Below are 14,652 nucleotides of genomic sequence, written 5' to 3'. Positions count from 1 at the left end.
GCAATAGTCAGTGCTAAGGTTACCATTTTAATGAATATTACTGGCTGATTGTAAAGTTTATATCGTAGATCAAAGATGCTGTTAGTATGTCATAGGAAGAAGACACACTTCCTTACTAAGTTCATTCTCTTCTACTGTGCATTTTAAAATACTGACAATGCTTAAATGAGTTTCTGATACTGCATTAGTGTTTAGATACTAATACAGAAACATTATAAACGATTTACTGTACTTAATTTAAATGGTATATGTTTTAGATCCTCAAAATAGACCGAAGCCTCTCTTGTTGTCGACATAGTTCAGATTTTCGTAGATATAGTATATAACTAATTGACTACTTATTTTGAATTACCTAAGATATACACGAAAGAGGGGAAAGAAGTTAGACAACCAGTTAATCACTAAATTGTTATGAATAGGGGAAATGATGTGTCCGGCATGGCCGAGCGCGTTAGGCGTGCGACTCGTAATCCGAGAGTCGCGGGTTCGCATCCCAGTCGCGCTAAACCTACTCGCCCTTTCAGCCGTGGGGGCGTTATAATGTGACGGTCAATCCCACTATTCGTTGGTACAAGAGTAGCCCAAGAGTTGGCGGTGGGTGGTGATGACTAGCTGTCTTCCCTCTAGTCTTACACTGTTAAATTAGGGACGGCTAGCGCAGATAGCCCTCGAGTAGCTTTGCGCGAGGCCCCGCATGGCCAAGCGTGTTAAGGCGTGCGACTCGTAATCCGAGAGTCGCGGGTTCACATCCCAGTCGCGCTAAACCTACTCGCCCTTTCAGCCGTGGGGGCGTTATAATGTGACGGTCAATCCCACTATTCGTTGGTACAAGAGTAGCCCAAGAGTTGGCGGTGGGTGGTGATGACTAGCTGCCTTCCCTCTAGTCTTACACTGCAAAATTAGGGACGGCTCAGGTTTCTCCTCCTGGTTGGGGGTTGTGCAGTAGGCTAACAATCTGCTAACTTAAAAATCCAGCCTGTTAATGAATCCGCAAGCGATTGCGGCCCTATGTTCCTTCATGGAATCGAGTGGCATAATAATAATAATTATAAGTGGAAATGACTACCTTATCATTCTCAGTCTAACTATGTAGTTGAACGTGTAAATGTAAACTTGATGATGATACATCTGTCAAAAGAATAACAGTGGCACAAAAGTGTGTCTTCGGCCTCACACCGCTAGAAACCGGGTTTTGATACTGGTGGTGTGCAGAGTACAAATAATCCATTGTGTGTATAGCTTTGTGCTAAATTCCAACCAACCAACAGTGGAGTGGTTGTTCTACAAATTTTTTGATGTTTTGGTGGAATAAGACATTGTACATTAACCTCATCTATGATTTGTCACCCAGCAGAGAGATAACCCAGTATTTAATAGGTTCATGTGAAGCACCTGTGGGCAATCACTGTCAAATTGCACTTGAGTATATGCACTAGCAGCTGAGTAAGGCCACAGCATACATAACAGAGAATTAAACATATAATAAAAGAATATTATTTCATATACAGAGACTGTATTTATTGCTGCGTTATTCATGTGACATGGTAACTACTCAACTCCAAACGGACTGGTACTTACATTTTTCGTCTGGCAATTAAATCCCTTATCTGGTAGAACTTATGACCAACTTGAGTATATGTTTTCAAGATATTTTCTGTTCGTAATTTTCCATTTATTTATTTGTATATTCTGAATATACAAGCATAACAGTACGTCGAACAATACAGCAAAGTAGATTTTTTTGTGCGCCTGTTAGTGTTCAACTTTTAATCTGTTTATATGTATTTTAGTTTTATGTTTTACTTTTCATTTTTTTCTTTTGGACTGTACAGAAGCATTTTTTAATGCTAAACCTGTAGAAAATCAACATTGACTACAAAAGATGCTTCAATATCTAGGGTAGCATGGATTGGGAACATCATCTTTTAGGATATTACATATACTTCTTTGTTTATAGCTAGTGTATATATTACATTTCTACTTGACTCAAAGGTAGTTGATTTTCAAAAAATACAAAATATTAAAATAGACCAAAATCATTTTAAAATAGTCAAAACCATTAAAATACCTCAAAACGTTAAAAATCATCGAAAGTGACAATCATCAAATTTACTTTTGTTGCCCTACCCTCGAAGTCGATTTTACTTTATCATTAGGAGCCTGGAATTTCTGTCCCAGTTTGGAGGTTTACTTTATTTGAATTAGCAGCTTGCTAAAAAGACAACGATTTTATATAAACAATCCTGGTAATAAAAATATAAAATTATCAAAATCCAATTGGTAATTAAGTTAAAGTTAAAGTATCAAACGACATTTTTTGAAAGTATTTCCATAACGTTTTGTGTTTCAAATTATGTAGAAAATTTGTCAAAATTAACTGTGGTGGAAATTAAAGCAGTCTTTTCTTCTTTATTGGCCAGGTGGGTTAAGGCGTGCGACTCGTAATCCGAGGGTCGCAGGTTCGCATCTCCGTCGCGCCAAACATGCTCGTCCTTTTAGCCGTGGGGGCGTTATAATGTTACGGTCAATCCCACTATTCGTTGGTAACAGAGTAGTTCAAGAGATGGCGGTGGGTGGTGATGACTAGCTGTCTTTCCTCTAGTCTTACACTGTTAAATTAGGGACGGCTAGTGCAGATAGCCCTCGAGTAGCTTTGCGCGAGGCCCCGCATGGCCAAGCGTGTTAAGGCGTGCGAGTCGTAATCTGAGAGTCGCGGGTTCGCACCTCCATCGCGCCAAACATACTCGCCAATTCAGCCGTTGGGGCGTTATAATGTGGCGGTCAATCCCACTATTCATTGATAAAAGAGTAACCTCAGAGTTGGCGGTGGATGGTGATGACTAGCTGCCTTCCCTCTAGTCTTACACTGCTAAATTAGGGACGGCTAGTACAGATAGCCCTCGAGTAGCTTTCGAAATTCACAAAACAAACAAACAAACTAGCTTTGCGTGAAATTAAAAAAAAAACTTTCATCTTTATAAGCACTTCCAAAAATAAATTTTGATGATTAAGTATTTTATTAATTTGAAATGTTTTGATAGTAGTTTTAATAAATTTATATTTTTTTATCTTCTTTACTGTTTATTTATTTATGCTTAACTTATAGTTTAAAACATTTTTAGTCGAACTATAAAGCTGTTTTAACATAGATCACATATTGTATCAAATCAACTAAAATAACAGTTATTACAAAATCCCAAATTCAGCAATATGAGCTTTCTGATTATTTTTACAATCCTTCATCTTTGTATAAACAAATGTAATTTTTATCGCATTCATTGAATTAATATCAATCTCAGTTGGCCTGAAATGGCGAGGTGGTTAAGGCGTTCGATTTCTTCTCTGAGGGTCGCGGGTTCGAATCCCAGTCATACCAAACGTACTCATCCTTTTAACCCTGAGGTCGTTATAATGTGCGGTCAATCCCAATCTTTGTTGGTAAAAGAGTAGGCCAAGAGTTGGCGATGGGTAGTCATGACTAGCTGCCTTTCCTCTAGTCATACACTATTAAATTAGAAATAGCTATCGCAGATAGCCCTCATGTAACTTTTTTCAGTAAGATGTATTATTTTATTATAGTACTTATGATGTTTAACCTTCTTACACGACGTACATTTTCAAAAATATTGTTTAAAATATTAATCCTTCTGAGACACACACACAACTTAAATATAAACATGTATCTCAAGGCGGCTGGTATGGGTATTAACACTTTTACTAATAAAGCAGAAAACAACGTTTCGATTTTCTTAGGTCATCTTCAGATACATTTTCACTTCAAGTGGATTTCTCGTCATCACGAGATCTAAAAACTGCAGCTATGACGCATCACCCATCTAGTGCAAGTGTGGTGTGTTGTAGCTTTGCGCGAAAATTCTAAACAAACCAAACCATAATAGTCCAGGTGCTGTGTAATAAATACCAAGAAGAGTCTGATTTATATGTTTTCAAAAAAATACATTTAAAACTATCCAAAATGTCATCTAATATTAAAACCTTACTCTTTACATAAAGGACAGAATATCGTACCATGTTCTGTATCTATAACTCTTTGCAAACGTTTTGAGCATCTTTGTAGTCTTCATCAGAAACATACTATTCATTCACTACAGTGTAAAATGTTTCTTTGGTGATTACTGCATTCCATTGCGTTTATCAAATGAATCCATAAGATCATAAGGATAAGTTACTTTCTTATTGTAATATTGAGCTTATCTCCTGAACAATGTTCCATTGTATTTTTAAACCGCTATTTCTAAAGGTTACTTGAAAGTTTAGATAAAAGCTTGGCCATAAACTTAAATAAATTGCCGAGTTCTTTTAACAAAATGAAATGTATTTTTCTTCGTTGTTTGGAATTAGATCAATTTCTTTAACACCCCATCATAATTTACTGATGAATAGATACCTGTCGATATAAGTTAGCAAGGATATGAATGAAATATTTCCAAACAAAAGATTACAGCTTTCCTGTTCAGGCATTATAAACTTATAGTTTGATTATCATGATTGTGGAATTTCTTTTTAATGTCATTTGCTTTATCTTCATAATTCTTATAATAGAACTTAATTATGGTTATCTTGTCAAAGATATGACAGATTCATTATTTTATTTTTCATTGTCACTTAAATCATCCATTTTTATTGTTGACATTATATAACTTTATTTCTTCAACGTCTCCTTTAACCATTTTCGTTCATTTTGTTCTACATAAGCTACAAGAATATAATTGTTAAAGTAACAAAAACTCACAGGCTCGTGTTTTTGATAAGCACATTTATAACCCTCAAAGGGATCTGGATTACAGATATCAGTCCTTCGTGTTAAGTATTCAAGGTCAGGATATATAACAAACGAAACACTTAATGAATTATTTATATTATTCAGTTATATAATTGCATTATTTAGGGGTATTTCAATCTTCTCATCTTCCTTTGTCTCGCAGTCTTCTTTACTCAGAGTTCAAATGTTGCAGACATCTATCATATGGATACATTTTTTATTTATACTTTATTAGTTAACCTTTTGCTTAATCGAGATAAGTCCATGATAACACAATAATGTACATTAGTTTTATCTTATACACGTAAAAGCTTAATCTGTCATTCTTGCTTATTATAATTATAATTGAAGAATACGTAATACACTTTTCATCATAATTGTAGATATTTACTGATTTATTCACCTGGTTTTCATAATTTGGAGTATTATTTGCAGTAACGGAGCTTTTACCTGCTTCTCAAGCATCTTTTATTTGTTCTGGTTTATTATAATTACTACCTCTTTCTAGATTGTGAGTTGTTTTTTTTTCTATGTACTAGACTCTTTTGCTTTGAAATCAATCGTTTCTTTTGAAAGTTTGTCAGTAACATCTCTGTAATAATCCTCAAAATTAGTTGACTTTAGAAATATTTCATTTTTAGTTCTGAATGAATTTTATACTGTTTTTTTCTTCGATAAACTCAGTGCAATTCAACGTTAACTTTTATTTTGCGTCGTATCTCATCAATTTTATGCCGCGCATGGCCAGGTGGTTAGGGTCGCGGGTTCGAATTCCCGTCATACCAAATATGCTCGCCTTTTCAGTCGTGAGGGCGTCATAATGTGAAGGTCAACCCCATTGTTCATTGGTAAAAGAATAGCCTACGAGTTGGTGTGGGTGGCGATGACTAGCTGCCTTCCCTCTATTCTTAAACTGCTAAATTAGGGACAGCTAGCACAGATAGACCAGTGTATTTTTGCGCAAAATTCAAAAACAAGCAAACTCATCAATTTAAAAAGAAAAATATTTTCTCTATTAAATTAAATCATTTTTCCTAAGTTGGAATAATGGCTATATCCCCTTCATTTACCGAACTAATTAAACCATGTTGAAATTTTAGTTCGAAGTGCTCAGTCCATTTATTATAGTTTAAAGTTATTAGGAAATAAACTTATTAACACAGACTTAATTTGTATATGTGTATTATTTTGTTCATGATTATATGATTGAACAACTTTTAATCAACTTCTTCATATATTTCATTTTGAATTTTATTCTAATTTTACATTCACAGGTATAAACCTAAAAAAATATATCCATTTTTATGAAATTCATCAAATTATTTTTCTTCTTTGCTCATGGGACATTTATTAAATAGTTCGAATTGTAATAGTAACACTAACCTTTAAGTTAAACGAACACTTTAAGAATGCAACTGCAACATTTCAAATAATCATGATAATGCTATGATGCCAAAGACTATGTTATATGAAAAGCATTTTGACAATTCAGATTGTAATTACAGTAACATGTAATAAATGCTGTTTAACATGATCTATCGTCGGATTGGTACTTTTGGGGTGCTTGGTAAAAATAATTTGAAGTTCAACCTTGGTAATAATAACGAATTATTTTATTGTCTTAAAAGATCAATAATGTTTGTTGGAGGCTACGTTTACTTATAGATCTAACTTCAATAACAACAGTTCACAAATCCAAAACTTGCTTGCAGTATTTCAGTCACAGACGCATTAACTGGCACTAAGCTATCTCAACCAAAAACTGATTAATTACTCACCTACTGCTCATTTTCTACTTTGTGCAGGAAACTTCTAAATCATAACGTAAACAAATGTCTAAATTAATACGTTCAAAAATATCTTACAACAATACTTTAGAAGTGGAACTATATCTGTTCAAATATTTAAGGTAATAGTATGATTTTTCAGATACTGTTTTGGTTTGTTTTAGAATTTCGCGCAAAGCAACTCGAGGGCTATTTGCGTTAGCCGTCCTTAATTTAGCAGTATAAGACTAGAGGGAAGGCAGCTAGTCATCACCATCAACCGCCAACTCTTGGGATACTCTTTTACCAACGAATAGTGAGATTGAGTGTAAAGTTATAACGTACCTACGGCTGAAAGGACGAGCATGTTTGGTACGACTTGGATTCGAACCCACGACCCGCAGCTTACGCGTATAACGCTTTAACCCACCTGGCCATGCCAGGCCTTCAGATAGTGGTGTGTGATTAACATTTTGTTCGATTTGTCATAACATTTCTAAGGTTTTGTAGATACTGTTCTATATATATCAAGTTTTAGCAGCTGAAATATTATCAAGACAGTATTACAGATTTGCGTTCACTCTTAAATGTATTTAACGTTGTCATTGTAATAGGAATGCTTCGTATATACTATTATGTATACAAAAGTTTTATTAGTTGAAATATTTTCATGACAATAGTGAAATTCTGAAATCATTGTAAAACGAATTAAACTCTAGAAGTTGGCATTGTCATGGTAATAGTAATACTTTGTAGACTTATTTTATTTTGGAACTTTGAAAGTATGAATTTTGGACAGTCACTTAAATAGTTTATAAAATTAGTTTTTTGCTTTGCGAACATTATCTATGCGTCTTCTAGATGTAACATTTCTTAGTTTAAACATACATTCATATATATTAGGTTGTTTGTTTTTAAGAAAGAAAAACAGTGTGTTTTGCATAGTCTCATTTTCTTCAGCAGGGTGATATTAGTTTCTCTAGTGTTAGGTCGTTTAATAATGCAGTGTCCTGATGATAGCTTTCAAGATATAAGGTTATGTGCTTGGCTAAGACTGTAAAACTCATTACGTTAGTCGTCAGTCAGGCATGTAGAATCTACTTGCAGTTTCTCCACTTATAAAAATTACCATATTTTGCAAAAGCATACCGAAATCGTTTGTTTGTTTGTTTGTTTTGGCACGTGTATTGCTATGCACATTTATAAATAAAGTTTTGTACAGAATATTTTCATGGTTTACAAAACTAACTTTTTATGTACAATATCCACTGAGTCTGACAGCATCATTCTGTAAGAATTATTTGGTAATGAATAATGTAGGTAAACCCTGTTCTGCATTCCACATAATTTACATACATATTGGTTCCATCTTTGAATTATAGTGTTTCTGTCTGAGCTGACTCATTTTATACAACATTCTTGAATAAACATATGGAAAGGGACACGTATTAGAAGGTACAATGTTCGAGGCACGATAAACTGCTTAACATGCTCCACACTTCCAACTGTAGGCCACTATAACAAAGCCAGTCAATCACATTATTTGGTTAACAGTAGCCGTCTAGGTGACGAATGCTTGTCCTCTGAGCAGCAGATCTAAATTAGGGATGGCTTTCCTAAAACTAGAGTTTTCTGACCTAGCTGTTTAGCCAGAGAAATGCCAGAAAAAGATGTTATTCAGATACTAAATACGAATACCGAAGATGTTGGTACGGATGCTAGTATGCTTTTAAAAGTCGTTCATAAAAAAATTATTTTCAAACACACAAATATAACACACACAAACTCTTTTTATATATGACATGCATGTTTAATAATAATAACAGGCGGTGCTTTAAGGTACTCGAACTCATTCCATGAAGTCGTGAATACAGAATTCTACCCTCAGGTTAATTCTAAGGTTATCCAAGAAATCCGTGTGCAAGAAATCATTAAAGTTTAATTCTTATGTTTAAAGTTTAACACAATATTTCTAGGAAGGAATAAAGCTAAAAGTTTGATTCTCTGACTCATCGGCCATACGTCAATCTTTTAGACATTTCTTCATAGCATTCCAAGCTAATCGCGACAGACTTGCAAAGAAGGGTCTTACGAAGGATTTAGTTTGATAACAGGAATAAAAAGAGCATTATGGATACCAAAATATATCCGTGACTGCATGGACTTAATATATTCTGCTTATAAAGTATTTGTAATACGTGAAATACATGAGAGAAGTCGATTTTATTTTCAAATTAGCAGTTAAATAATTTAACACTTATGTTACAAAAATACGTATGTGAATTTTCTCATAGCAAAGCAACATCGGGTTTTCTGCTATGTCAGCCGAGAGGAATCGAACCCATAATTTTAGCGTTGTAAATCCATAGACTTACCTCTGTTCCAGCGGGGAAGTAGTACAACCTATAATCCCCGTCGCACCAAACATGTTCGCCCTTTCAGTCGTGGGGGCGTTATAATGTCACGGCCAATCCCACTATTCGTTCATGAAAGAGTTGGCGGTGGGTGGTGATGACTGGCTTCCTTTCCTCTAGTCTTACACTGCTAAATTAGGGACGGCTAGCACAGATAGCCCTCGTGTAGCTTTGCGCGAAATTAAAAAAACAAAACAAAACACAACCTATAAGAAATATAAAACGGTTGCGATTACTAGGTATTTAGTAACACTTTGAAGTTAACTTATCTTCATCAGTTATATAATAAAGAGATTAAGAAATAGATAATGCAAATATACTAGCATTTAATTAATTTATAAATTAAAATTTCCCACTATTTGAAATCTTAATACATAGTGTACGTAACATAACAAATCGGAGACTCGTCTGAGATAAATTACAAAACTTAACTTTGTATACCTTAAAATGACCACATATTGGTGCAAACATTGTATGACCTTTTTAATAAAAATGTTTTATTTTACTTTTGAAAACGATAACGAAAAATAAACATGAACAGTCTTCTTTTTATGACGCCATTTTCTGCGTGGCTTGTGTTATTTTGTCGAAGTAAAGCGTAGCTAGTGCTTTGCTGGAATGCTCAGAAGGCTAATATTTCAATAAAAGTAAGTTTCAAATTAGATTTCTTAAAAACTGTAGAAACGGATATCTGAAATATGACTTTACAAAATGTCATGAGTCTAACGTGATCTAATGGTTATCGCACCCAAAGTAATGAAGTGTGAATTTGAGGGTTGATGGTTTTCGTCTCGTTACCACAAAACGCGTTCCGTGCTTTTGGAGCCGTGAATGTGCTAAAAGACGAACGGCTAGATCCTTCCCTGTAGTCTGTAAATTAAAAATTAAAAAGTGGCTATATTCGTGACTTTGCGAGCGAAAAATCGCTTGGTACGTTTTTCAGATGTGCATGAACCTTTGTAATGTAGAGGTTGAGTACGTTATATAAAAACGATTTTGGAATCTCATTACGTCATTACAGTTCATGCCACCATGTTTGGTCATGCTCTATTTTACGACAATGCATCTTTATAATAGCCCTGCAGCATACTTTCTACTTCAGAAAGCTCCGGTGTAAGGTTTCCATGTCCGAAGTACACTACTTATTCTTGCTGTAACTCATATGATGTACAAGGATGTACTCAGTGGTCGTTTCAATAGTCAGACTGTACAAAAACACAAAGGCTAGTTGACCACTATGCCTTTGTATGGAATTGGATAAATAACCGTTTCATTTCATAGCTACCTTATGTTTGCAATGTTTGAATGGATATTTTGTAAGGAAACTTGTCGTTTTCTTGACGGAAACCCTTCTTAATTAATTTGCACGCCGTTGTCTGTGACACATTTATAACTTTTGTCATTGACCTCTGTGTTCGTGCATTCTCACCTTTTACAAGACTTTGCATTTTGCTTACTGCGGCTGGGGTTCTACTTGTTGCAGATTGCTACCTAGATAATCTTGACGCTCCTAATTGATCCATATTTCCTTCTTTCCAAAATCGTTAAGTACAAGGAATATTCCTATCGTGAAAATTCTAAATATCTGTTCTGAACCATCTTTGATCTGAGTGTATGGGTATTTTATATCAAAAAGGGTTGCTACGTACTCTTCACAAGAACGATCATTTTCCGTGACATCACACTATCTATGAATCGCTAAATAGTATCAAAATGTAGTGCTAATACATTTCACCATAACTTTATGTCGACCGTGAGTGTCATGTGATTCGTTAGTTTGCATATTTCAAATACTTTTAATATAAAACACACAATTATCTGTACTATTTCACATGTTATTATAAATGATAAAGTTAACTTTTTGCTGTTAAATTTGGATTTTGCTCAGCTATAATAAAACAAATTAAATAATTTTCTTCGGATACTTAACAAGAATCATGTGTATATTTAAATGTTATTGAAAACAGAACCAAAATCATATAAGGTACGAAGAATTTCAAAGGAAACTCTTCTTACCGTTTTATTTTATAAGTTGACAGGGCGAATTATTAGAAGTTAGGAAAATTGTTGTACTAGTTGTTTTCCCTTTACGTTCTTTCAGTTTTAACCATTTATTTTCAAATAATATCAGTTTTAACAGTTTAAAATGTTTAATTCTACTGTTTGCACGTGCACATTTAATGTTCCTGTCTTCATTCGAATATCCACTTGTGAAGCACATGCGATTCCAAAATCCAACTTTATCTTCATTCTAGAACTTTCCTAATTGTTATACATCACTTACCTATATGCTACGAAAAATAACAACAAAACAACGTTGATTCCCTACATTAAACTGTAATTCATAAAAATGTCTTTTTTAATAATTCATAAATGGTTTCTTGTTTTTTCATTTTACGCATAGCTACACGAAAGCTATCTGCGCTAGGCGTTCTCTCCCCACTACAGTATTGAAACCCAATTTTTAGCATTTCTACGGATCTTCTTGGGACGGACGACTAAATTAGTGTTAGTCCTTTTTAGAAAAAACTTACACAATAGACTAACTACTCTTTCTAAACATAGGGAAATCAAAACTCATATTTTAGCACTGCAAGTCTATAAACTTACCGATAACCTATTTATGGTAAACACTACATTAGTAGGTCTAATAACTTCTGAACAAAGAAAAAAGCAAATATGAATGTATAAAAAAACATGTCAAATACACTAGATCAGCTGTATTTAGTGTCAAGGCCTTTTATTCCATAAAAGGGCACATCTTGATAAATATTGAAAGGTGCGTTTTAATTGCCATGTATTGAATGTCATCAAGCTCAAACTGCGTGTACGTTGTTGAACATGTAACATCGGAGACAATTATAGAATTAAGAAAATTAACAATTCTTTGCACCTCGTAAACTATTGGTATAATCAGCGGTAAATTTACGGGCTTATAAGAATAATATGGAAGTTCAAATTCCCGCAGTGAACAGAACGAAAAGCCCATTGTGTAGTTTTGCACTAAAAAAATCTTTTTGTTCAGAAACACACCCATTGTTTTGATACTAAAGTTTAGTAAAGCCACCCATGTATGAACTTTAGTTCTTTTAAAGATTCTTCACGTGACCGAAGTGAATATGTATATACGTATATCTTGTAAGAATTTTACTTTTAAATCACAGTACTCTATGGAATTACAAGTTCTCGAGATTTCACTCTTATGTACTTTTGTGATTAAAAACAGGATGATAAAGCCAATTGATACTGACAGAACTGAGAATCATCTACTTATTTTATTTACTCTTTTCAAAATTTATAAATGTTTCCTGTTCTTTTATTTATTCTAAAAAATAGAAAGTTTTATTTAGAAACGCTGTTTTTCGCTCTTTAACATTGACGTCACAAGAAGAGGAGGTTCATCAATAATAACGTTGTGAAGTTTGTTTGTTTTGAATTTCGCGCAAAGCTACACGAGGGATATCTGCGCTAGCTGATATCAAATTTAGTAGTGTAAGACTAAAGGGAAGGCAGCTAGTCATCACCACTCATCGCCAACTCTTGGGCTACTCTTTTACCAATAAGTAATGGGATTGGCTGTCACATTATAACGCCCCTATGGCTGAAAGGTATGACAGGGATTCGAACCTGCGACCTTCAGATTACGAGTTGAGCACGCTAACCATCTGGTCCTGCCAGGACAAGTTGTGAAGTAGCGACTATAAACGGTCCTGTAGCTGTTTTCATGCACAATAAAATTGCTACAAGTTATTTAACTGAGAATGGAAACAGTTTAAGAAGTCTTTCTCATTATTATTCCAAACACTCATTTACTTGAAACCTTGTTGCTTGTTATTCTGGATCGTTCTATAGACAAAATAAGAATAATAAGGTTATCGGCTTTAATGAATTCAAACTCTCCCTCAACTGCTTTCTCTGTTTGTTGGTGTTTTATTTCGTAAGTATGGCTGGTACATGAACTTTTAAGTTAAAACCAGTCAGCGTATTATTGTAAATGGGCAGCTTTTAATATATTACAATATCGTTCAGTTTCATGTTAATATCAATAATGGAAACGTAACTAGCACTCTTAATATAAAAGTCGTAGATTATGTGTTTTGTATATAGCGAATGTTAGTCATTTGCAACGAGTGATTTTTTGTTATTTACTACAAAACTACTTTCTCTCACTTGAGGCTGTAGCACTAAACGGGTGATGCGTCTTAGCCAGTTTTTAGATCTCGTGATGACGAGAAACCCACTTGAAGTAAAAATGTATCTAAAGATGGTCTAAGAAGATCGAAACGTTATTTTCTGCTTTATTGGTAAAAGTGTTAATACCCACACCAACCGTCCTGAGATATAGTTTTAAGATCTAAGTTTTGTGTGTGTTTCACAAGGATTAATGGTTTTTACAATGTTTTCGTAAATGTACATCGTGTAAGAAGCTTAAACATCGTTAGTTCTATAATATATTTTACTAAAAGTGTATTGCTTTTACTACTTGAAAATAATATATTTTGTAAGAACGTTTCGTCGAATAACCTCGTTTGGCAAAAATTGATATTGCCATAATCTGCATCATATCAAGCTAGACGAAACATTAAACTGGACTAATGGTTCGTGTTTTGGGTTCGTAGCTAAAAGGCTGCGATTTCGAGGCTTCTCTATTACATATTGTTTTTGCTCAAGCTCCCTAGTGGCACAGCGGATTTATACCTTTAGAAACTATGTTTTGATACCCGTGGTGGGCAGAACACAGATAACCCATTGTACGGCTTTGTGATTCTCTGCAAAACAAATAAATAAATTAACTTTACTTCAATCACTTCAGTCCACCTAGTTATATAATGGGTACGAGTAGTGATCTACCATACCATGAAGAACAGTCCAGCAGTAGAGATAAAAAGGGACGACCCAAACTGGCTTTACAACATAAATTATTGTACGCTAAATCAAGCATCAAGTCTCTAGATATTAACTATTGACGATGTCATTGCTTTAAACCTGTGCAACTTTTCAAGTAAACCATCAAAACTAAGGTACTTTGAATATTTGCATACATATCTTTTTTGCTTACAGAAATAATTTGATGTTTTTTGTAATTCCATTTGTATCCAAATATCAATATTTAGATTTAAATATTTTCTCAATCGAAATAACATTCCATCTAATACAGAGGCAACGAATAACAGTGTCACACTATGTACATCGTTATAAATAAATAATATTTTATAGTAGGTAGCTTTTGGTTAACAAAATATATGTATGTTAATCTATATTGCATGAAGCAAGAAGCTGATTGAATTAGTTCTAAAAAGTATCTATCTGTGATAAAAAAAGGAGACACTTTATTACCAAGTATTTGGACTCATGCCATAATTAAAATATTATTTATTTCCCATTATTATTACAAGAGTGGTCAAATGTGAAAACTCTTAATCACAGATGGCATGACAGACAAAATTTAAGTTATTGTCAGACATAGCTCAATACCAATGGGAGTGGTATATACTTCAATGTACCAATCAATTAAACATTTCTATTTGTTATTTATAATGTTTAAATCCCTAATTTTCATAACTTTAGCTTCCTCAGTATTAACAAGAGCAAGAGCTCTTTTTATTATTTTCACGACTGTAAATGTATAGAACCTGGTTGCTAGCTCCTCTCAGATTCCAGAATGGTTGCTGAATTGGATGTGGTTCCC

The sequence above is a fragment of the Tachypleus tridentatus genome, chromosome 10 (genome assembly GCF_004210375.1).
Source record: "Tachypleus tridentatus isolate NWPU-2018 chromosome 10, ASM421037v1, whole genome shotgun sequence".
NCBI classification, from domain to species: domain Eukaryota; kingdom Metazoa; phylum Arthropoda; class Merostomata; order Xiphosura; family Limulidae; genus Tachypleus; species Tachypleus tridentatus.
This window is presented reverse-complemented; position numbering follows the sequence as displayed.